The sequence below is a fragment of the Syngnathus scovelli genome, chromosome 5, assembly GCF_024217435.2.
Source record: "Syngnathus scovelli strain Florida chromosome 5, RoL_Ssco_1.2, whole genome shotgun sequence".
Classification (NCBI taxonomy): Eukaryota; Metazoa; Chordata; class Actinopteri; order Syngnathiformes; family Syngnathidae; genus Syngnathus; species Syngnathus scovelli.
The window spans coordinates 14798548-14822085 of record NC_090851.1 but is presented as its reverse complement, the minus strand read 5'-3'; the positions used below and the strand labels follow the sequence as shown (position 1 = coordinate 14822085).

Sequence of the window (23538 nt, the reverse complement as noted above, 5' to 3'; positions counted from 1 at the left end):
GATAGAGCCGAGGTGTCGGTCCGTTAACCTAGAGCTGTGACGGGCTTTGTTGACGTTCATGTGGCGGAACGTCTGCTCACACGCGTAGGTCGAGCCAAATTGTCCTCTCTCTTTTTTTTTTTAAACACTCGGCACTCAGTGTCCACCTTTCTTTTCCTCGGGCCACTCATTTTAGTGGAAGGATTCCAAGGGAAGGTTTGTGGGTGGCATTAACGTAAAACTGTATCTGAAAGCTCAGCGCGCGAATTACGAGAATGTTGACGTCACAGCGCACACTCGAAATTCAGCACTGATGGAAATAGAGTGCGGAGAGCGCCGGTCCGTACTACTTATAGTGCGTAGCGCCGGGTCCGTACTACTTAGTGCGTACACGCACTTGTCAGTGTGCACCGAGCTTTCTGACACGGCTTCCGGGAGTAAATACGCGGGCGGGTGCTTCCCCATCTATTTGGGAAATATACTAATTGCAGGGAAAATGTCCCAAAAAAAAGTTCAATAATACAATTTATTCAGGTTTGGCGGGCCGGATTAAACGGCCCGGCGGGCCGGATGAGGCCCGCGGGCCGTAGTTTGCCCATGCCTGCCTTATATGCATGGGTAGGAGGTAGTGCACATTGGGAAGAGAAAGTGTCCAGCCACAGCTTTTCTCAGCATGGCTTTCTGCAACGCAGTTCATACTTTAACCACTGATTGCTCCTTTCTGGGTTCACAGCAATCAAGGCTGCATAGCCCACAGCTCAGGAAGAAAGACATTAAGGATCTTTTCTGTTATGAGTTTGAGAAATTGTGTCCTTTTACTTTGAATTAACAGTCTAAATGAAATGGAAAAAACAAACAAACGCAGGGGCCATATATGTTCTTTACTGTATTATTGATTCAAAAGCCATTTTTCATAAGACACAGAGTAAAAGAAAACAAAAATTGAGGTGATACCATTACAAATGTCCTCTTTTAGGAACAATTAAGGTTAACCCAGAATTTTAATTTCAAGAATTACCTCTTTTTCCTGCTATTCTTGGTATACGAATGGTCTTGGCATGGACAAGCAGATGGATCCACATTGTGCTTCTTGCACATGCGTAACCGTCATTGCCAATATGCATAACACTGCTGTAAACAGAAAACTAGTTGTACCCCTCCATGACATAAAGTGGAAAGCAGTTGCATATGAAGAAGGAAGTTCTGTCTCCGTGATTTGCGTGGTCGCCTGAACGAAGTGCAAAAGTCATTTCCAAGACATCAAAAACTTTCTCAACAAGTTGTAAGCCAAGCAGGGCGACCGGAAGGGTTAGACTTTCTTAAGGATACCAAAATTAACAAGTGAGTGCACCATGCAGCATGAGCCTAAAGTCACCCCACTAGACTGATTAGAGGAGTCATGTTGAGAGAAGCAAGTACAGCATAAATTGGCAATGGAGAGAATCATGGTGCCTCATTCACTAACTATGCATATGCACATATTGCTGCAAATCATTATCTTTACACTTGAATTGTACAATCTGCGAACAAATTTAGAACCTCAATGCATACGAAATACAATACAAAAAAAATATATTAGCTTTTGGAAAAGAAAGTCTACCACATTTCTTACCCAACTTTGAAGTCCCAAGTTAAAAAAAATCAATATCTGTCCTTGCACTCTGCGTCGTTATGAAAAGAAAAGAGGAAAACAGAGAAAAAAAGAAGAGGAAAGAAAATCGATGAATGCAAAAAAAAAACTCTAGATGTAAGAAATCCACTCACAGAGCTAGACTAAATGTTGATTACATCTCGAGCCAGCGGTACGACTGGTTACGACTATTTCAAGGCAAAAACATGATCTATACAGAAAACACATATCGTAATTGTCGGACTATAAGCCGCTACTTTTTGCTCAAGTTTTCATCCGGTGCAGCGTATCTATCTGCGAACAAATTTAGAACCTCAATGCATACAAAATACAATACAAAAAAATATATTAGCTTTTGGAAAAGAAAGTCTACCACATTTCTTACCCAGCTTTGAAGTCCCAAGTTAAAAAAAATCAATATCTGTCCTTGCACTCTGCGTCGTTATGAAAAGAAAAGAGGAAAACAGAGAAAAAAAGACGAGGAAAGAAAATCGATGAATGCAAAAAAAAAACCTCTAGATGTAAGAAATCCACTCACAGAGCTAGACTAAATGTTGATTACATCTCGAACCAGCGGTACGACTGGTTACGACTATTTCAAGGCAAAAACATGATCTATACAGAAAACACATACCGTAATTGTCGGACTATAAGCCGCTACTTTTTGCTCAAGTTTTCATCCGGTGCAGCGTATCTATGGATTTTTTATGATTTTTGTGATGACTTGATCACTTACACACTCATAAAAAGGCTGTAGACCGCTGTTGTGCGGCACCGCTTTGCTGGGTGGAGGGATATGTGACACGGTCACTAGGAAGAAGAGTGGTGTGTTGATTGCATGTTCATCCTCCAAGTAAATAGTGCCGTATAATTGACACAAAAAAGGACAGAACGAGATCAAGACGGACATTACTGAACAAAGGAAGCTTTTATACACAAACCCTCATTTTGGGGGACAAAAGAAATGCATGTCATACTACTTAGTACGTACACGCACTTGTCAGTGTGCACCGAGCTTTCTGACACGGCTTCCGGGAGTAAATGCGCGGGCGGGCGCTTCCCCATCTATTTGGGAAATATACTAATTGCAGGGAAAATGACCCCAAAAAAAGTTCAATAATACAATTTATTCAGGTTTGGCGGGCCGGATTAAACGGCCCCGTGGGCCGGATGTGGCCCGCGGGCCGTAGTTTGCCCATGCCTGGTCTAGGCTATATTTATGACTTACTGCATGCAACACCTACTTTTTTTTTTTTGCCAACGTCTGACTGTTCCTCCTTTAAGTTAATAAATGTGTCTCCAGCAATTCTCAAATGACTTGTCATATCTTCAGAATATGTTCCCGTTTTGACATTTGAGCACATACCAGGGACATGGAGTCAAACAGGAAATCTGTATTTGCAACTTATGAATCCGAGCAGAATTACTGTTTGTCTATAACTGGGGAGGGCAAATAATTGTCCAGTCTTGAAAAATAGAGACCTCCCAATTTTGAGATGCTGCAGGCGTGTCTGCTGAATGCACTCAAGGCTTTACACGTTCAGCTGTCAAACATGTCTGCTCTAACTTCGTTCACAGTGCACAAGCACTCATGGGCAACAGAGAGACACTCTTGCCACCATGCAGTCTCTCAACCCGAACAAATACCCTCCTTTGAATTCGTTGGAATTCAGTATACCAGTGGTAGAATTGTGGCTTTCCATGGTGCACTCCCCAGCGGCCACTTTGTATTTTATGTCCAAAACCAGGGTTACGCCTCGTGATGTTGCAGCTGGCCAGGGAGAACACTGAGGCTAGGCTAGGCTAGATGATGACTTTGATGGCTAATGCATGTTGTAATAGGAGTAGAAGAAGAAGAACTCCTACAAAAACAATAGGGACATTGCAGCGGTTGCTTTTCAGGTCCTAATTAAATAGCAGGCCAATATGCATGGACATGCCCCATGGTTCCAGCAGGTTGTGGGCTTACTCAAAGCCGCTGAGATGCTTTGTTCAGGGATGAGAATTTTTCGCGGATCCGTGGATTTCCATGTTTTTTTCCGTCGAAAGTATCATTTTTGTGAATCGTGTAAATCCGTTGAGAAAATGAATTTTTTTATATGGGGGGGGGGGGGGGGGCGGCCAGCTGGCCGGGCAACAGTGACCCGCCGCAACGCCATCTTTAGGCACAAAACAGGGGGAATAATATACAGTTTGAAAATAGCTGTGTGAATGTGAGGTCATACCCTGCAAGAGTCGAAACATGGGATGATTTAGCCAGAAAGAAAAATAATATCCTGCTCTTTGGGTAGGCCCCATCTGTCATTTGAGTGGACCTTGAAATCAGTGACATGCAGTGAGGTTCATGACTGGGGAGGCACTGACGTCTAACTGCATAGCCTAGACAGCTGTCAGCATAGGCAGCCGTGTCATTACGCAATCCTCAGAGGATGCAAGGCAGGAAGTTGCCTCCTCCGAGCGACTCGTCTTCAGTTTTAGCATAACTATAAAAATTCTACGATTTTGGTTCAAAATCGTACAAAACTACACAGGAAAATGACCTTATAATAAAAAACAACTGAATTTGTTTTTTCCCCTTTTCATGATGGCAGGGGAGGCATGGCCTCCCTTGCCTCCTCTGACCGCACGTCCCTGCTTGAAATAGGACAGATGTAAGCATCTGGAGAATCAGAACTTGGCACATGTGCTAATGTCAGAACACATTTAGTTCAACCTTGTCATTACCAAGTTAAATTACCACGTATCCCTCAGGTGAAGCTTTGATCGTCTGACCCCCATGCGTCACAGCCTCGAAGTTATCAGAGGATATCAACAAGTAAAACTAGGTTGTTGACAAGTCAGCACTTTGGATCATATTCAGAAACAATTCATCTGCTATCACATCTCAGAAAACCGAATTAAATGTCACATCATGTACAGTCTATGCCTTAGCATACAGTACAATATAGCATGATACAGCTCCTTTAAGCAATTAGAATGACAATGTCTAGAAGTGTCACGTCCCTGCGTCACCGGACTCCCAGCCAAGCCCCAATCAAGGAATTGCCAGCACCTGCTACAGCTCGTTAGGTCCACTACTTAACCTCTATGCATTCTGCCGGCGGTTGTCAGTTCGTCTCCTTACCCTGCCCATGACACCACTGCCTTTTTGTCCCGTGAACGATCTCTGTTGCCAACTGCTTCCGTAAACTGACCGACCACGCCTGATCGCTGCCTGCCCTGACTACTTGCTCGTCCTTTGACCACGCTCCTGATCGCCGCCTATCTCGACAACCTGCCTGCCTCCGACTACGACTACGCGCTGTGCTCTACTGCTCAGCCACCCCAGACCGCAAGTCCAGCGTTCCACTTCCCCTTTCCCCCTTTTCAGTAAAGGATCGTGCGCACTTGGTTGTCCTGTCTCTGTTCCGTGACAAGAAGTGATGCTACACTCATTTAAAAAAGCTCTGTTCTAAGGGAATTGTTGAAAATAGAATTTATTAAAATTTATTTATTTATTTTCTCCCCATAGAGCTACAAAAAAAAAAAAATGAGTACAATGCACCTGAACAAACAAATTAACAGAATCTTGATAACTTTTCTATAGTTAAGCAATGAGAAAAATGTGAAGGAAAAAGTGCCAATGCTTTGAACAGCTGATCTATGTGTCCGGATCCATCTCCTTTTTCTGCTGTCTGTTTTTCTCTGAAGGCGGCTCGGTGGCGCACTGGGTAGCACGTCCGCCTCACAGTTAGGAGGGTGCGGGTTCGATCCCACCTCCGGCCCTCCCTGTGCGGAGTTTGCATGTTCTCCCCGAGCCCGCGTGGGTTTTCTCCGGGCACTCCGGTTTCCTCCCACATCCCAAAAACATGCTTGGTAGGCCGATTGATCACTCCAAATTGTCCCTAGGTGTGAGTGCGTGTGCGAATGGTTGTTTGTCTCTGTGTGCCCTGCGATTGGCTGGCAACCGGTTCAGGGTGTCCCCCGCCTACTGCCCGATGACGGCTGGGATAGGCTCCAGCACGCCCGCGACCCCCGTGGGGACTAAGCGGTTCAGAAAATGGATGGATGGATGTTTTTCTCTGTAAGCTCCTTTTGCGGACTTGGCTCATGCAGTCAGTGACTAATTGACAATTTGTAATTGACAATCTTGCGCTGGGTCTTTTAAGTGAATATTAAAACAGCTCCGAATACACATTACTACAGTTTTGTTATTCAATATATAATAATAAGGTGCAAAATAGTAATTTTGACGCGAAACAGTGATGCGTAACTGCTTATTTCGAGCCTTGAATTGTGCTTTTGGAGTTGACAAAATCTGTAGAAAGTCCTTCAAAAATAAAATTTTACTTTGAAAGAATAGAAGCTTCTTAGTTTAGCAGCAGCATGGATAAGATTTTTCAAGTGCCCCTCATTCATTCATTTATTCATTATCTGAACCGCTTATCCTCACGAGGGTTGTGGGTGTACTGGAGCATATCCCAGCAGTCTTTGGTCGATAGGCGAGGTACACCAAGAAAGTGGTCGCCAGCTAATCGCAGGGCACATATGGACGGACAACCATTCACGCTCTCAATCACCTACAGACAATTTGGAATGGACAATTGGCTTACCATGAATGTTTTTTTGGGGGAGAATGTGGGGGAAACCCAGGTATACGGAGGAAACCCACACAGGCATGGGGAGAACATGCATACTCCACACAGGAAGGCCAGAGCCGGAAATGAGCCCTGGACCTCCGAATCGTGAGGTAGATCTGTTAACCAGTGTTCTACCTTGCCGCCTCAGGTACCTCTCATGGAGAAAAAAAGTGTTTTGATGTCAAAACAACATATTGTGTGGGGCGCACACTGCTGTGGGGCAAGGAAGGGCATGACTGCGCTTTCTTCAAGTGATCAACTAACAGTAACTTCTGGATTTATCGCTCCCAAGTCTGGAGGAATGAACAAAGAAAGCACTAAACCATTTATTTTATTGAATAATTACTTTTTATGTGGAAAGAATGACAATGCTTTTCATGTTTTTCTCTGCACAGTTACATAGAATAGTTTGTCCAACTATGTCTTAACGTGAAACTGGTCCGTGGTGCAAAAGAGATTGAGGATTGCTGCCCTTGAGAACTGTGTCAAATCAGCTGATCGCACAGTCCCATTTTGCATCCCTGATTAAGCTAAAGCTAAGTCATGCTTCAGTTCAGCATTTGATCTAAGTGATGATTGCTGTGTGAGGGGTGGTAGCCACTTTATATATTTAACTCAACACATGCTCGAGTGGTTCAGTGTGGAGGTGTGTGATGGTAGGAGGCGAATGAGAGGATTGATGAGGGATTCAGCAAACGGCATTCTTCTGAAAATTAAGGGAATTTTATTAATTATTTCATCCAACAAAGACTGTCAGTAAGGCAAAACGACAGTTGAGTGAATCACATAATATTTGGATGGTGATTTTTGTAAAACAAGCTCATTAAACACTTCTGAAAAAGCCGATTGACTGCATAATCAAAGGTTACCTCAATCAGTTAATATGACTCTGTTCCTTTATAGCAGTGGTTCTCAACCTTTTTTCATTTATGTTCTTGAAATATTTTTTTTTCGGTACCCACCTAACCAGCGCAAACCATTTTTGGATAAAAAATACTAAAAACAAGAGTTTGGTGACATCAGAGTATGATTTATTAAACTTTGAAACTCCTCTAGACTATTTGGGAATCAAAATATATAACTCAAATTAGAAATTAAGTAACTTTACTTTGCATAAATAAAATAATTATCCACATAAAGGGTCATAGTAAGGATCTGTTGTTCAAAACAAATCATTAACTTGATTTTAAAGATCAGGGAGGAAAGATTGAAAAGTTTTTCTTGAGACCTCAAGAACCCCTATCTCAAAAGCTGTTGTGCTACAGTGTTGAGATTGCACATACATACTGTAGATACAGGGGTGCACAAACATACCAGTCTGTCCTTCCAATTGACTTCTCTAGGCGCCTCGGTGGCTTTGTCACAGTCATCACGTTTACATTGACTGTCTTTTTATCTTCCACATGCTGATCGTCTCAAATATCTGTAAATATCTGTAAATATCTATTTCATCTCAACATTACCAAGTGTCAACACTAAACATTGCACCGTTGCACTAAACTGAAATGGCAAAGGGGCATTTTGTGACATTTTAGTGAGACTTGGGCTTGTGTCTCCCAAAGGATCTTCATTCTCAGTGACAGGGATGCAACTGCTCTTTTCTTTACAATGATGCTACGCGAAATACTTATTTAAGACTATTTTAAAATTTGAAATACCCCTGAAGTGCCTTGAAATAACCCTGCGGGGACTGGTACTTCTATTTGAGAACCATTGCTTTATAGCTTAGTTGAATTACATTTGAAGGACTCTTTTCCAAAATCAGATAAAAGCCCAGTTTTAAAAATCATCATTCAAATCAAATCACAGATATTTTTTTCCCATGCCATTCATGGTGTATAGAACCTTTTAACATTTAACATGTTTGTACTGTTTAAATTAAATGTTTCAACCAAGTATTTTATGAATTTTGTACAATTTGCAAGTTTGGATGAAGAAACTTTTTAGAATAACCACAGTGGAAAATTCAAAATTTAACAATCGACATTGACTATCATGTAATAAAAAGCTTAAATACTCTGCACAAAAAAATATTATTTTAACTATATAGTGTGACGCCATATGAAGAAAGGTGGATTTCAGGAGTGTCCATTCTTTTTTAAACATGAATATAATGTGCAGCATCCAGCAGAGATGCTCTTTCAACTTTCATGATTCCATTTGGTTATCTTCCAGCCAGATGACTTCCATGCTGATCACAACCCTCAAAATCAGTGTTGTCTCTCTGCATCTGGCACACTGCCAGTACATTCAATGCCAGGTGCCAGTGGCCCGATGAGTTTAAGGGCCAAGTCAAGTACTGTATAAATCTTCAGGACAGATGGTCCTCCTTTGGGCCTACATCCCCCAGTCTTCCCGAAAAATACCTAAAGACCTTTTAGCTAATCTATGTATGCGTGTGTATATACGTACCTATAATTATGTGTGTTATGTATTTAAGTAGGCGGGCGGGCGGGCGGGCGGGCGGGCGGGCGGGCGGGCGGGCGGGCGGGCAGGCAGGCAGGCAGGCAGGCAGGCAGGCAGGCAGGCAGGCAGGCAGGCAGGCAGGCAGGCAGGCAGGCAGGCAAGTAGAAAAGTTGGTAGAAAATAGTTACTTCATTGATTCCCAGTGGGGAAAATGGTTAAAAGAGAGAGAGAGAGAGAGAGAGAGAGAGAGAGAGAGAGAGAGAGAGAGAGAGAGAGAGAGAGAGAGAGAGAATTGCTGGAGGTGCTCCTCTCTGTCCCTGAAAACAATCCTCTGGCCAGTATTGGCCACACCCAAAGGTTCATGCTTGAGGATGTTGCAGCAGCAAAACATTCTCCTGAGCTCCATTCCTTCTTGTGTCTGGCATATGCTCAGTGTTAATTTGATTTTATCATGGAAAAAATAGGATTACAATGGTGAGTATCAATTTCAGTGTTTTCTGGCAAATGCTAATTAGGCTGCATACTACCAGGCTGTGAGCACAGGACCCATTTATAGACATTAAGCCAGGAACATAATGTACGTTATGTGTGGTCTCCACAAATCTGATTTGTCTGTCTGTGGTGATCATTGTGTTGATTACCTGGTAATTTTGTAGTGACAATCAAAATGTTACATGCAATTAGATCCATCCAGGAATTATTAAATCAGTTAATCTGGAGTTTTGTCGGTTAATTTTAGAGGACAAACATGGCAAATGAATAAATTGTGAAGAAATCAAATCATGCTCCAAATGAGAACAATCTTAAGGATCTTTCATCTTCATGTGAGATGAGCTGAGTAAGGTGGCAAAGCAGAAGACAAATCCTAACAATTGAAAGCCCCGGTGAAGGGGAGAGACCAAAAAAAAAAACATCTTAGAGCATACGATTAAAGTCTTGGAGCAAAATTCATGAATGGAGAATAATATAGTCATCAAAATGAAAAGAAGATTTGGACCAATCTGCCAGAGTGATGGAAAACATGGTCCTGTTGCAAACCACTGACAAAACAAGTGAGAGTATGTATGCTGTTGTAACTTTTGCACATTTAGTGAATAAAAAACCCAGATGCTAAGCAGTGGAAAACTTGAACGGCTCATATACATGAGGCAAAAAGAAAAAAGAAAACACCAAGATTGCCCGGAATGCAGGAAATCTAAGGAGGCAGAACAAGATTAAAACCTGGATCATCATGATAAGACCTCAACAAGACCATGAATAGTAGTGTGACTTGGACTGTAAAAATGTAAAAACTACACAATTTATTTCCAACTGAAAAACATATGGGCGGTCTAATGTATTTTGCTGCTATGGATGACATACGGGTGGCTCTGTGACACACTGGTTAGCACGTCCACCTCACAGTTAAGAGGGTGTGGGTTCGATTCCACCTCCGACCCTCCCTGTTTGGAGTTTGCATGTTCTCCCCGTGCCCACGTGGATTTTCTGCGGGCACTCCGGTTTCCTCCCACATCCCAAAAACATGCTTGATAGGCTGATTGAGCACTCCAAATTCAAATTCAAAGTCAAAGTCAAAGTCAAAGTCAGCTTTATTGTCAATTTCTCCACATGCCAAAGACACACAAAGAAACCAAAATTTCGTTCCCCCCTATCCCACGGTGACAAGACATGGCTCACAACAGACAAACAAGTAAACAAGTATAACAAAAGCGTGCTGAATAAATAATGAATAAATAACACAACAATAAATAAATAAGAGGAGCAGAAAAAAAGGAGCAAGTGCGCGTACAGCAGACATTCCCGAAAATAGCGCAACAGTGCCGCACGCTACGCAGAAGGGGGTAGCGAGTTCAGGGCCCTAACAGCCTGGAGAAAGAAGCTGTTGGCGAGTCTGGTGGTGCGGGAGCGCAGGCTCCTGTACCTCTTCCCAGAGGGCAGAAGGTCAAACAAAGAGTGAGCCGGGTGACTCACATCTCTGGCAATCGAGGTTGCCTTGCGGGCGAGATGGGAGGTGTAAATGTCCTTCAGGGAGGGGAGCGAAGCACCAATAATCTTACCAGCCGTATTCACTATGCGCTGCAGGGCCTTCAAGTTCTGTTCAGTGCAGTTACCACCCCAGACAGCGATGCAACTGGTGAGGACTCTCTCAATGGTGCCACGGTAGAATGTAGACAGGACTGCCTGAGGAGCACATGCACGCCTGAGCTTCCGCAGGAAGTACAGGCGGCGCTGAGCTTTCTTTGCCAGTGACGAGGTGTTTGCGGACCAGGAGAGGTCCTCACTGATGTGCACCCCCAGGAACTTGGTGCAGCTCACCCTCTCCACCACAGCACCGTCGATGATCAGCGGCAGGTGTGTTGTGTGACCCTTCCGGAAGTCAACAATGATTTCCTTGGTCTTATTGACGTTTAGCAGGAGGTTGTTGTCCCTGCACCACGTGGTCAGAAGGTCAACTTCCGACCTGTACCGAGTCTCGTCGCCCTTCGTGATGAGGCCCACCGGAGTCGTGTCGTCAGCAAACTTCACTATGTGGTTGTCGCTGTAGGTCGCAGTGCAGTCATGCGTCAGCAGGGTGAAGAGCAATGGACTGAGCACGCAGCCCTGGGGGGCTCCCGTGCTCAGCGTGATGCTGGCGGAGATTTTGTCGCCAACACGCACCACCTGAGGCCTCTGACAGAGGAAGTCCAGTATCCAGTTGCAGAGGGAGATACTGAGGCCCAGCTCGTCGAGTTTGCAGATGAGTCGCTGCGGCACAATGGTGTTGAAGGCAGAGCTGAAGTCCACAAACAACAACCTCACATATGAGTCCTTTCTCTCCAGGTGGGTGAGGGCCGAGTGGAGGGCAGAGCAGATGGCATCCTCAGAGGACCGCTTGGCACGGTACGCAAACTGGAAAGGGTCAATGGTGGGGGGGGGAGAACTTGCCCCTAAGTGTGAGTGCTTGTGCGGATGGTTGTTCGTCTCTGTGTGCCCTGTGATCAGCTGGCCACCAGTTCAGGGTGTCCCTCGCCTCCTGCCCGATGACCGCTGGGATAGGCTCCAGCACGCTCGCGACAAAGCGGTACAGAAAATGAATGGATGACATACGGATTTTACTCATATTTGTTTTCTCACAATTATTGCAGCACATAGTACCGTAATTTCTGGACTATAAGCCTCACCTGGTTATAAGCCGCAGCAGCAAAAATTAGGGGAAAATGTTTTTTTCTTAAATAAGCGGCACTGTGCTAAAAGCCGCATTTGCACGTGAGTTATTTACAAAGACAGATGGTACACATAAAGCCATTTAAAGTTTTAATAACATACCTTAACATCCATCCATCCATCCATCCATCCATCCATCCATCCATCCATTTTCTGAACCGCTTAGTCCCCACGGGCGCGGGCGTGCTGGAGCCTATCCCAGCCGTCATCGGGCAGTAGGCGGGGGACACCCTGAATTGGTTGCCAGCCAATCGCAGGGCACACAGAGACAGACAACCAATCGCACTCACACTCACACCTAGGGACAATTTGGAGTCTTCAATCGGCCTACCAAGCATGTTTTTGGAATGTGGGAGGAAGCCGGAGTGCCCGGAGAAAACCCACGCGGGCGGTCACTCCGATGCAAACTCCACACAGGGAGGGCCAGAGGTGGAATCGAACCCGCACCCTCCTAACTGTGAGGCGGACGTGCTACCCAGTGCGCCACCGAGCCGCCACATACCTTAACAATTATTTCCAAACACTGCCTGTGACGTGGCAGCAACACGGAAGTAACACGACACTAATAGGGCTGGATAAAAAAAACATACCAGTAAAAGTCACTGAGACGCGGCGGTAACAAATCAGCAACACGGTAGCACAGCACTAACAGGGCTGGTTTAAAAAATATACCAATAAAAGTCACTAGAGCCGTCTTCATCTTCCTCCTGTGCACCGAAACCATCGAAGTCTTCCTCCTCAGTGTCCAATTGGAATAGCGTCAGATATACAAGTACATCGCCACACACTTTCTCAGTCTCTCTTTCGTTGTCACTTTTATGCATTTCTTCTAGCATTTTATATCGTAAGGGTCTGTTCATGCTGATTTTATTTACGCACAGAGCGCCAAGTTACATTAAACTAGTGAGCTACACGTATAACTCCAGAGTAGACCTGACCAGGAAATGAATAAAGAAAAGGGTAACGCAACAAGATGTCATCAACAATAGCGCAGTGCCCCCTAGTGACCGGAAGAAACCTCTACAGTGCATGTTAAGAGCCAAATCGACTGCCTTTAACTTAAAAGCGGCATGACATGCATTTCTTTTGTCCCCCAAAATGAGGGTTTGTGTATAAAAGCTTTCTTTGTTCAGTAATGTCCGTCTTGATCTCGTTCTGTCCTTTTTTGTGTCAATTATACGGCACTATTTGCTTGGAGGATGGACATGCAATCAACACACCACTCTTCTTCCTAGTGACCGTGTCACATATCCCTCCACCCAGCAAAGCGGTGCCGCACAACAGCGGTCTACAGCCTTTTTATGAGTGTGTAAGTGATCAAGTCATCACAAAAATCATAAAAAATCCATAGATACGCTGCACCGGATGAAAACTTGAACAAAAAGTAGCGGCTTATAGTCCGACAATTACGATATGTGTTTTCTGTATAGATCATGTTTTTGCCTTGAAATAGTCGTAACCAGTCGTACCGCTGGTTCGAGATGTAATCAACATTTAGTCTAGCTCTGTGAGTGGATTTCTTACATCTAGAGGTTTTTTTTTTTGCATTCATCGATTTTCTTTCCTCGTCTTTTTTTCTCTGTTTTCCTCTTTTCTTTTCATAACGACGCAGAGTGCAAGGACAGATATTGATTTTTTTTAACTTGGGACTTCAAAGTTGGGTAAGAAATGTGGTAGACTTTCTTTTCCAAAAGCTAATATATTTTTTTGTATTGTATTTTGTATGCATTGAGGTTCTAAATTTGTTCGCAGATTGTACAATTCAAGTGTAAAGATAATGATTTGAAGCAATTTGTGCATATGCATAGTTAGTGAATGAGGCACCATGATTCTCTCCATTGCCAATTTATGCTGTACTTGCTTCTCTCAACATGACTCCTCTAATCAGTCTAGTGGGGTGACTTTAGGCTCATGCTGCATGGTGCACTCACTTGTTAATTTTGGTATCCTTAAGAAAGTCTAACCCTTCCGGCCGCCCTGCTTGGCTGACAACTTGTTGAGAAAGTTTTTGATGTCTTGGAAATGACTTTTGCACTTCGTTCAGGCGACCACGCAAATCACGGAGACAGAACTTCCTTCTTCATATGCAACTGCTTTCCACTTTATGTCATGGAGGGGTACAACTAGTTTTCTGTTTACAGCAGTGTTATGCATATTGGCAATGACTCAGGAGGGGGAAGCAGTGCAACGTCAACACTGTTTACAGTGGGGATGGCGTGCTGCTGACCTCGACTCGGGACGTCGTGAGTCGGTGGGGAGAATACTTCGAAGACCTCCTCAATTCCACCTACACGCCTTCCATTGAGGAAGCAGGGCCTAGAGACTCTGAGGCGGATTCTCCAATCTCTGGGGTCGAAGTCACTGAGGTAGTTAAAAAACTCCTCGGTGGCAAGGCCCCGGGGGTGGATGAGATCCGCCCGGAGTTCTTAAAGGCTCTGGATGTTGTGGGGCTGTCATGGCTGACACGCCTCTACAACGTTGCGTGGACATCGGGGACAGTGCCTCTGGATTGGCAGACTGGGGTGGTGGTTCCCCTCTTTAAGAAGGGGGACCGGAGGGTGTGTTCCAATTACAGGGGAATCACACTCCTCAGCCTCCCTGGTAAGGTCTATTCAGGGGTGCTGGAGAGGAGGGTCCGTCGGGAGGTCGAACCTCGGATTCAGGAGGAGCAGTGTGGCTTTCGTCCTGGCCGTGGAACAGTGGACAACTTCTACACCCTCGGCAGGATCCTCGAGGGTGCATGGGAGTTTGCCCAACCAGTCCACATGTGTTTTGTGGACTTGGAGAAGGCGTTCGACCGTGTCCCTCGGGAGGTTCTGTGGAGGGTGCTTCGGGAGTACGGGGTGCCCAGCCAACTGATAAGGGCGGTTCGGTCCCTGTATCACCGATGCCAGAGTCTGGTCCGCATTTCCGGCAGTAAGTCGGATTCGTTCCCAGTGAGGGTTGGACTCCGCCAAGGCTGCCCTTTGTCACCGATTCTGTTCATAATATTTATGGACAGAATTTCTAGGCGCAGCCGAGGCGTTGAGGGGGTCCGGTTTGGGGACCTCAGCATCGCGTCTCTGCTTTTTGCAGATGACGTGGTGCTGTTGGCTTCTTCAGGCCGTGATCTCCAGCTCTCGCTGGAACGGTTCGCAGCCGAGTGTGAAGCGGTCGGGATGAGGGTCAGCACCTCCAAATCTGAGTCCATGGTCCTCGATCGGAAAAGGGTGGAATGCCCTCTCCGGATCGGGGATGAGATCCTGCCCCAAGTGGAGGAGTTCAAGTATCTTGGAGTCTTGTTCACGAGTGAGGGGAGGATGGAGCGTGAGATCGACAGGCGGATCGGTGCAGCGTCGGCAGTAATGCGGACCCTGTACCGGTCCGTTGTGGTGAAGAGAGAGCTGAGCCAAAAGGCAAAGCTCTCAATTTACCGGTCGATTTACGCTCCTACCCTCACCTATGGTCACGAGCTATGGGTCGTGACCGAAAGAACGAGATCTCGGATACAAGCGGCCGAAATGAGTTTTCTCCGCAGGATGTCCGGGCTCTCCCTTAGAGATAGGGTGAGAAGCTCGGTCATCCGGGAGAGACTCGGAGTAGAGTCGCTACTCCTCCACGTTGAGAGGAGCCAGATGAGGTGGCTCGGGCATCTTATCAGGATGCCTCCTGGACGCCTCCCTGGGGAGGTGTTCCGGGCATGTCCCACCGGTAGGAGACCCCGGGGACGACCCAGGACGCGCTGGAGAGACTATGTCTCTCAGCTGGCCTGGGAACGCCTTGGGATCCCCCGGGATGAGCTGGATGAAGTGGCTGGGGAGAGGGAAGTCTGGGAGTCCCTCCTGAAGCTGTTGCCCCCGCGACCCGACCCCGGATAAGCGGAAGAAGATGGATGGATGGATGGATGTTACGCATGTGCAAGAAGCACAATGTGGATCCATCTGCTTGTCCATGCTAAGACCATTCGTATACCAAGAATAGCAGGAAAAAGAGGTAATTCTTGAAATTAAAATTCTGGGTTAACCTTAATTGTTCCTAAAAGAGGACATTTGTAATGCTATCACCTCAATTTTTGTTTTCTTTTACTCTATGTCTTATGAAAAATGGCTTTTGAATCAATAATACAGTAAAGAACATATATGGCCCCTGCGTTTGTTTTTTTTTCCATTTCATTTAGACTGTTAATTCAAAGTAAAAGGACACAATTTCTCAAACTCATAACAGAAAAGTTCCTTAATGTCTTTCTTCCTGAGCTGTGGGCTATGCAGCCTTGATTGCTGTGAACCCAGAAAGGAGCAATCAATGGTTAAAGTATGAACTGCGTTGCAGAAAACCATGCTGAGAAAAGCTGTGGCTGGACACTTTCTCTACCCAATGTGCACTACCTCCTACCCATGCATATAAGGCAGGCATGGGCAAACTACGGCCCGCGGGCCTCATCCGGTCTGCGGGGCCGTTTAATCCGGCCCGCCAAACCTGAATAAATTGTATTATTGAACTTTTTTTTGGGTCATTTTCCCTGCAATTAGTATATTTCCCAAATAGATGGGGAAGCGCCCGCCCGCGCATTTACTCCCGGAAGCCGTGTCAGAAAGCTCGGTGCACACTGACAAGTGCGTGTACGCACTAAGTAGTACGGACCCGGCGCTACGTACTAAGTAGTACGGACCGGCGCTCTCCGCACTCTATTTCCATCAGTGCTGAATTTCGAGTGTGGGCTGTGACGTCAACATTCTCGTAATTCGCGCGCTGAGCTTTCAGATACAGTTTTACGTTAATGCCACCCACAAACCTTCCCCTGGAATCCTTCCACTAAAATGAATGGCCCGAGGAAAAGAAAGGTGGACACCGAGTGCCGAGTGTTTAAAAAAAAAAGAGAGGACAATTTGGCTCGACCTACGCGTGTGAGCAGACGTTCCGCCACATGAACGTCAACAAAGCCCGTCACAGCTCTAGGTTAACGGACCAACACCTCGGCTCTATCCTAAGAATTACCACAACAAATTTTACTCCAGACCATGATGCACTAGCAAAAAAGGGAGACCAACAACACTATTGATTTCTTTATTACTTTATTTAGACGTATTCTTTCACTGATTCTTCAAGATGATGTATTTGGTCAGAATGTTTGCCGTTTGATGTGATTTCGCCTCATTCGATAAACATATTTCATAAATCTGACCTGCAGGCGCTGAAGTGATGGAAACTATTATTCATAATAACAGTGTCGTATTTAATGAGAATCACTGATAGTAGTTTTTGGGTGAAATATATTTTTAATGCTGTTAATAAATGCATTTGTTTTCAAAAAACTTTGTTTGAATATCCATGCTTTACTACCTACTAAAAGCACAAAACTTTTATGCAATGACCTGTACATGTCATTTTTATTACGTCACACAAACACTACATCCATCTGCTCCTGGTTCGGCCCCCGATCAAAATTTAGAACCAAATTCGGCCCGCCAGTCAAAAAGTTTGCCCACCCCTGATATAAGGTCAACGTTACTTGCAGAAGAAAGTGTAACAGTACAGGGATGAACGTGATTTGTCAGGAAACTATTTCAGAAAAACCTCTAGGTCTGTGTGTGAGTGTGTGTGTATGTGTGTGTGTGAGTGTGTTTATCAAGTGAGTAACTGACATAAAAGACAGGAAAAGTACCGTTTTTGGCAGTACAATGCCACCGCTCATGATGTAAGAATTTATGAAGTGCTGTTGGTTATTATAAAAAAAAAAAAAAAATGGAAAATGTCATGACCAGCTCTTATGAGCTATTTTTGATATCATTGATATTTTGGTCCAAACAAAATGTACCTTTAGCAGTACTAGGTATTTATTTATATAACATAAGCATTATTTATTTACTTTCCTGTCAGGACATTTGTTTTGCTTAATACCAAGGGTATAATTTATTTAATTTGTACATATTTTGTTTCAAACAATTTTATCTTAATGACTTATTTCTATATTCATTATTAATACTTCTCAGTTTTTAATGTAATGGAGGCCAGCCTGAAGTTTAAGAAAAGTCACAGTGTCTTGGGGGTTGGGACTTTGATCCCTGGCCCTTGTGATCATGTCAAAGTATCCTTGAGTAAAACCTTGCACTCCTGATGCTGCTTCATCAATAGGTGAATGAGATGAGTAAGTTTAAAGTGCCGTGAGGACCTTAAAAGGTGGAAAAGTACTCTAAGACCATTTACTGTTTCTTATGACTAATACTGTATGTTATGAACGAACCACGTTGAATGGTTACATTTTCAGTTATAGTCGTGTTTTATTGGGTTAAAAAAATCAAATAAACAAACATAAACTCCCAAAAAGTATTGGTATTGCAAAAAATTGCCCAACTAATTCTCAGAATCAAAATTTTCTGGTATCGCCCATCACTCGTATGAAACAAGTAGCTGCCTGGCACAATGTACAGTGAATTTCCAAAACCTGCAATGATTTGCATCTGGGAATCACAAACATAATTATGCAGTGATGATAATAATAATAATAATAATAATAATAATAATAATAATAATAATAATAACTAGAATTTGCAATTCCTGAAGAAATTGCGTGTGAAGGTGAAGAGGTTGAATAAATACTTGGGGAATGCTGCAGAATGATGTTGAAAAGAGTTGAATCGGTTGAAAAATGTAGAAATTACAAGGGAAAAAGGAAATTTGGGAAAATTCGGTGTGAATTTCAAAATTGAAAATTTGGAATTTTGGGTAAGTGGGAAGTTGTGGAATAGGTAGGAAAATGATGAACAGTTGAAAGGTCGAATGGGTTGAATAAGTTGAAAATGTAGAAATTAGATTAGAAAAACAAAATTGTAGAGAATTTTTGGTAAGTGTGAAGTTGTGGAATAGGAAGGCAAAAGAGGAACAGTTAAAAGTTGGAACGAGTTGAATCGGTTAAATAATGTAGAAGTTAGAGCAAATCTTGAATCCTAATAGAGAATGAATGGGAATTAAAAGAAAAAAAATTGCGCCAAAATTTTTTGAAATTTGGAACAAAAGGAAAAAAAACGGCTTCAGGAAGTTCACTTTTGGGGTTAAAATGTTGAAATGGGTTTAATCGGGCAAAATTTGCAAAAGTTAGCGCAAATGTAGGTATTTAGGGCACTTAATGTTGAAATATGGTCACTTCCGGTTTGATTTGGTCACTTCCGGTCTATTTGGGTCACTTCCGGTTTGATTAGAGGCACTTCCGGTCTAGCTGAGGTCACTTCCGGTTTATTTGGGGTCACTTCCGGTTTAAAAAGGTCACTTCCGGTTTGATTTGGGGTCACTTCCGGTTTGATTTGGGGTCACTTCCGGTTTACCTGAGGTCACTTCCGGTTCATTTGGGGTCAATTCCGGTTTGATTTGGGGCACTTCCAGTTCATTCCGGGTTCATTGGGGCACTTCAGGGTCAATCCAAGATGGCCGCCACTCTGGAAGTGGGGGTCAAGGGTTGAATTGTGGAAGTGGGGGTGAAGGGGGTGAATATGGTAAGCATAAGGTGAACAAAGTGAATAAAGTTGGAATGGGTTGAATCGGTTGAAAAATGTAGAAATTAGAAGGGAAAAACTAAATTTTGGGAAAATTTGGTGTGAATTTCAAAATTGAAAATTTGGAAATTTTGCTAAGTGGGAAGGTGTGGAATAGATAGGCAAAAGATGAACAGTTGAAAGTTGGAACGAGTTGAATCGGTGGAAAAATGTAGAAACTAGAAGTGAAAAACTAAATTTTGTGAAATTTTGCAAAATTTTGTGCAAATTTTAAAAGTGAAAACGTGAAATTTTTGAATTTGGCAAGTTTGGGAATGTCCCCAATGTGATTTGAATGTGTTGAAATAAGTGAATTTCAAACTGGAACAACAAAAATGTGAAATGTTGAATCTGCCATTAAGAATGAATGGGGAAAAAAATGCCACAAAATCGTGAATTTTGTGAAAACGGAAAATTTTTCGAACAAAAAAAATGTAAGCAGCCGTGTCATGAATATTTGGAATAAGTGAAAAGTGGAACGGAGTGAATCGGTTGAAGTATGTGGAAGGAGTTAAGCGTCAAAAAAGTGAGCGGAATAAGTAGAATAATAATAATAACTAGAATTTGCAATTCCTGAAGAAATTGCGTGTGAAGGTGAAGAGGTTGAATAAATACTTGGGGAATGTTGCAGAATGATGTTGAAAAGAGTTGAATCGGTTGAAAAATGTAGAAATTACAAGGGAAAAAGGAAATTTGGGAAAATTGGGTGTGAATTTCAAAATTGAAAATTTGGAATTTTGGGTAAGTGGGAAGTTGTGAAATAGGTAGGAAAATGATGAACAGTTGAAAGGTGGAATGGGTTGAATAAGTTGAAAATGTAGAAATTAGAGTAGAAAAACAAAATTGTAGAGAATTTTTGGTAAGTGGGAAGTTGTGGAATAGGAAGGCAAAAGAGGAACAGTTGAAAGTTGGAACGAGTTGAATCAGTTAAAAAATGTAGAAGTTAGAGCAAATCTTGAATCCTAATAGAGAATGAATGGGAATTAAAAGAAAAAAAAATTGCACCAAAAGTTTCTGAAATTTGGAACAAAAGGAAAAAAACGGCTTCAGGAGGTTCACTTTTGGGGTTAAAATGTTGAAATGGGTTTAATCGGGCAAAATTTGCAAAAGTTAGCGCAAATGTAGGTATTTAGGGCACTTAATGTTGAAATATGGTCACTTCCGGTTTGATTTGGGTCACTTCCGGTTTGATTAGAGGCACTTCCGGTCTAGCTGAGGTCACTTCCGGTTTATTTGGGGTCACTTCCGGTTTAAAAACGTCACTTCCGGTTGAAAAAGGTAACTTCCGGTTTGATTTGGGGTCACTTCCGGTTTACCTGAGGTCACTTCCGGTTCATTTGGGGTCACTTCCGGTTTGATTTGGGTCACTTCCGGTCTATTTAGGTCACTTCCGGTTTGATTAGAGGCACTTCCGGTCTATTTAGGTCACTTCCGGTTTGATTAGAGGCACTTCCGGTCTAGCTGAGGTCACTTCCGGTTTATTTGGGGTCACTTCCGGTTTAAAAAGGTCACTTCCGGTTTGATTTGGGGTCACTTCCGGTTTGATTTGGGGTCACTTCCGGTTTACCTGAGGTCACTTCCGGTTCATTTGGGGTCAATTCCGGTTTGATTTGGGGCACTTCCAGTTCATTCCGGGTTCATTGGGGCACTTCAGGGTCAATCCAAGATGGCCGCCACTCTGGAAGTGGGGGTCAAGGGTTGAATTGTGGAAGTGGGGGTGAAGGGGGTGAATATGGTAAGCATAAGGTGAACAAAGTGAATAAAGTTGGAATGGGTTGAATCGGTTGAAAAATGTAGAAATTAGAAGGGAAAAACTAAATTTTGGGAAAATTTGGTGTGAATTTCAAAATTGAAAATTTGGAAATTTTGCTAAGTGGGAAGGTGTGGAATAGGTAGGCAAAAGATGAACAGTTGAAAGTTGGAACGAGTTGAATCGGTGGAAAAATGTAGAAACTAGAAGTGAAAAACTAAATTTTGTGAAATTTTGCAAAATTTTGTGCAAATTTTAAAAGTGAAAACGTGAAATTTTTGAATTTGGCAAGTTTGGGAATGTCCCCAATGTGATTTGAATGTGTTGAAATAAGTGAATTTCAAACTGGAACAACAAAAATGTGAAATGTTGAATCTGCCATTAAGAATGAATGGGGAAAAAAATGCCACAAAATCATGAATTTTGTGAAAACGGAAAATTTTTCGAACAAAAAAAATGTAAGCAGCCGTGTCATGAATATTTGGAATAAGTGAAAAGTGGAACGGAGTGAATCGGTTGAAGTATGTGGAAGGAGTTAAGCGTCAAAAAAGTGAGCGGAATAAGTAGAATAATAATAATAACTAGAAAATGCAATTTCTGGAGAAATTGCGTGTGAAGGCGAAGACTTTGAATCACTTCTTTGGGAATGATGCCGAATGATGTTGAAACGAGTTGAATTTCTTGAGAAATGTGGAAAATAGAAGTGTAATACTAAATTTTGGAGAATTTGGTTGAATTTCAAATTTGAAGTTTGGAATTTTTGGTAAGTGGGAGGTTGTGGAATAGGTAGGGAAAAGATGAACAGTTGAATATTGGAACGGGTTGAATTGGTTTAAAAAATGTAGAAGTTAGAGAAAATGTTGAATCCCCATAGAGAATGAATGGGAATGAAAAGAAAAAATAATAATTAAAATTTGGAACAAAACGAAAAAAAAAGGCTTCAGGAAGTTCACTTTTGGGGTTAAAATGTTGAAACGGGTTCAATCGGACAAAAAATGCAAAAGTTAGTGACTAATGTAGCTATTTAGGGCAGTTAATGTTGAAATAAGGTCACTTCCGGGGTGATTTGGGTCACTTCCGGTCTATTTGGGTCACTTCCGGTTTGACTAGAGGCACTTCCGGTCTAGCTGAGGTCACTTCCGGTTAATTTGGGGTCACTTCCGGTTTAAAAAGGTCACATCCGGTTTAAAAAGGTCACTTCCGGTTTGATTTGGGGTCACTTCCGGTTTACCTGAGGTCACTTCCTGTTTACCTAAGGTCACTTCCGGTTCGATTTGGGGCACTTCCGGTTCATTCTAGGTTCATTGGGAGCACTTCAGGGTCAATCCAAGATGGCCGCCACACTGGAAGTGGGGGTCAAGGGTTGAATTTTGTAAGCATAGTGGAAGTGGGGGTGAAGGTGGTGAATATGGTAAGGATGAGGTGACCAAAGTGAATAAAGTTGGAATGGGTTGAATCGGTTGAAAAATGTAGAAATTAGAGTAGAAAAACCAAATTTTGTAGAATTTGGTTGAATTTCAAAATTGAAAATTTGGAAATTTTGGTAAGTGGGAAGGTGTGGAATAGGTAGGCAAAAGATGAACAGTTGAAAGTTGGAATGGGTTGAATCGGTTGAAAAACGTAGAAGTTAGAGTAGAAAAACGAAATTTTGGAGAATTTGGTTGAATTTCAAATTTGAAATTTTGGAATTTTTGGTAGGTGAGAAGTTGTGGAATAGGCAGGCAAAAGATGAACAGTTGAAAGTTGGAATGGGTTGAATCGGTTGAAAAATGTAGAAGTTAGAGTAGAAAAACGAAATTACGAAGAGTTTGGTTGAATTTCAAATTTGAAAATTTGGAATTTTTTTGTAAGTGGGAAGTTGTGGAATAGGTAGGCAAAAGATGAACAGTTGGAAGTTGGAACGGGTTGAATCGGTCGAAAAATGTAGAAATTAGAGGTGAAAAACGAAATTTCGTGAAATTTTGTCGGAATTTTTAACGAGAAAACGTGAAATTTTTGAATTTGGGAATTTTGGGAATGTCGAGAATCATTCCGAATGTGGTTTGAATGTGCTGAATGAGGTGAATGTAAAAGGGGAATGACGTAAATGTGAAATGTCGAATCTGCCATTGAGAATGAATGGGGAAAAATTTGTCGTAAATTCGTGAATTTTGCGAAATCGGAAAATTTTCGGAACGAGAAAAATGGAAGCGCTCATCTCGTGAATATTTGGAATACGTCAAAAGTGGAACGGAGTGAATCGGATGAATTATGTGGAAGAAGAAGCGGGACAAAAAAGTGGCGGGAATAAAATAGAAGAATAATAATAATAACTAGAAAATGCAATTTCTGGAGAAATTGCGTGTGAAGGCGAAGACTTTGAATCACTTCTTGGGGAATGATGCCGAATGATGTTGAAATGAGTTGAATTTCTTGAGAAATGTGGAAAATAGAAGTGTAATACTA

General features: G+C 42.9%; 1 protein-coding gene across 5 annotated transcripts in view; it reads left to right on the top strand.

Annotated features, from left to right (window-relative positions):
• sorcs1 (sortilin-related VPS10 domain containing receptor 1) overlaps positions 1-23538 on the top strand; it is a 204242-nt gene that overhangs the window by 10281 nt on the left and 170423 nt on the right. The gene's annotated exons all lie outside the window — the stretch shown is intronic.